This window comes from Pogoniulus pusillus, chromosome 14, assembly GCF_015220805.1.
Source record: "Pogoniulus pusillus isolate bPogPus1 chromosome 14, bPogPus1.pri, whole genome shotgun sequence".
In the NCBI taxonomy this organism is placed as follows: domain Eukaryota; kingdom Metazoa; phylum Chordata; class Aves; order Piciformes; family Lybiidae; genus Pogoniulus; species Pogoniulus pusillus.
The window spans coordinates 4,418,174-4,420,671 of record NC_087277.1 but is presented as its reverse complement, the minus strand read 5'-3'; positions in this window follow the sequence as shown (position 1 = coordinate 4,420,671).

The following is a 2,498-nucleotide window of genomic DNA, read 5'->3' as shown; positions in this document are numbered from 1 at the left end:
TTCAGTGTATTCTGCTCCAGTTTGTGTTCATGATTGGTTAAAAGTCTTGGCTAAGTCAATTATCTGGGAAATGTAATTTGCTGACATTTTAAAAGGAGATATTTTACAGGGGAATCTTTTTTTTTTTGTTGTTAGAATTTGTCTGCTGAGAAAGCTTTTCAGCTTTGCTGTCACTGAAGTGAGATTTTTCAGAGCTGGTGAGAGGCCTTGAGCACAGCCCTACGAGGAGAGGCTGAGGGAGCTGGGATTGGTTAGCCTGGAGAAGAGGAGGCTCAGGGGTGACCTTATTGCTGTCTACAACTACCTGAGGGGTGGTTGTGGCCAGGAGGAGGTTGCTCTCTTCTCTCAGGTGGCCAGCACCAGAACGAGAGGACACAGCCTCAGGCTGCGCCAGGGGAGATTTAGGCTGGAGGTGAGGAGAAAGTTCTTCACTGAGAGAGTCATTGGACACTGGAATGGGCTGCCCGGGGAGGTGGTGGAGTCGCCGTCCCTGGGGCTGTTCAAGGCAAGGTTGGACGTGGCACTTGGTGCCATGGTCTGGCCTTGAGCTCTGTGGTAAAGGGTTGGACTTGATGATCTGTGAGATCTCTTCCAACCTTGGTGATACTGTGATAATATCTTCTTCACTAAGCCTTCTCAGAACAATTGTCAGAGGCTGCTGTTGCATGAGTGAATAGATTGATGCATCTTTGTTTTTTTTCCAGAATGCTGCCTTTGCCATGGTTCTGACTTTGAAACATTCACTTCTGATTTTAAATGCCACTGTTTATCTGTAAAATAAGTAGCCAGATGAGGAAAATTAAAGCCTACAGTTAAAAGCACCTGATGTGCAAAGTAAAAAAGTATGTATCATATCCCAAACTCAAATGCTAGTGGCCAAAAAAGGTTCTTTAGTATTTCAGTACTCAGTAGTAATGAATGCAAAGTGAATGGAATGGATGGAATATTATGTTTCTTACACAGGTAATTAATTCAGATGGGATAATTTCATTGTGTATGCATATGGTATATGCATATGGATAGATCTGAAACTTAGTCATGCTTGCAGGGAGGTCTGTTCATGTTCTAAGAGACAGGAGAATAGCTTGTCCTGAAGCAAAGGAAGGATCAATGATTGCATATTGAATTAGTCAAAGTGTATCTCTGCTCCTGGTGGTGTTGGTTTCTTTTGGTGTTGTACTTCATCTCACAATGCACCTGCAGTGGGAAACTCAGAAGGGCTGCTTCTGCCTCAGGTAACAGTGCAAATACTGTGCTAATAATTAACCATTCTGTCTGTGATCACAGCACAAGTCCAAATGTGGTAATGCACACAGGCCTTGAGGATGCTTCAGTTTTAACAAACTGGCATGGCTAATGGTATTGAATAGTTGTTTCTGAAGATTGTTATTTCTTATTTTGAATTTAAAGAATCACAGAATGTTTTGTGTTCAAAGAGACTTTAATGATGCTGTAGTTCCAAGCTCCCTGCCATGGACAAGGACACCTTCCACTAGACCAAATCGCTCGAAGCTCCAGCCAATCTGGAGTTTGCTCTCTGGCTTTGGCTGCCTCTCTTTCTAACCTGCTGTCTGAGTAACTAATCCCTCTACTTCCTAACTCCCCTGGCTGATTCCCAGCTAGGCTGAGTCTAGTCTGGGTGATTTTCTTAAGTGGGGGGTGGGGTGGGGGGTAGGGGGGGGTAAGGAACACCCAAACCATAACAACAAGGTTTTGGGCCAGCTCACTTTGACTCTAGAAAGGGCCTAGAAAGGTTGGACCAGATGATCTTTGTGGGTCTCTCCAAGCCTGGCATTCTGTGAGTGTGTGCACACTATGAGCCCTCATCTGGCCTGGGAGACAGCTCTCCCTGCACAAAATGCATGCTGCAAGTTTAGGAGCAAATGGAGCTGGGTAGGGACATGCTGGACACTGAGCATAGAAAAGGGTTTGGGAGTGATAGGACTAGGGGGAATGGAGCAAAGCTGGAGATGGGTAGGGACACGCTGGACACTGAGCACAGAAAAGGGTTTGGGAGTGATAGGACTCGGGGGGGAATGGAGCAAAGCTGGAGATGGGTAGGTTCATGCTGGACATGAGGAGAAAGTTGTTCAGCATGGGAGTGGTGAGGCACTGGAAGGGATTGCCCAGGGAGGTGGTTGAGGCTCCATCCCTGGAGGTATTTAAGGCCAGGCTGGATGAGGCTCTGGTCAGCCTGCTCTGGGGTCGGGTGTCCTTGGGCATGGCAGGGGGTTTGGAACTGGCTGATCCTCGTGGTCCCTTCCAACCCTGACTGATTCTATGATTCTGTGATGTAGGCAGAAGCAACATGGCACAGGTGCATCTCTGTCCCCTTCTCTATAAACTGGCACATCTGAAATGCAAGAAGATTTTCAGATGGAAGCAAAGAGCAGAAGACAAGAGCACCTCTCTTTGATTAGTGCTTGGCTGAATGCCATGAAGAGCAAACTCTCAAGCACCCTTGGTTCATGTAGCTGCCTTGCCTTTCTTTACTAAAG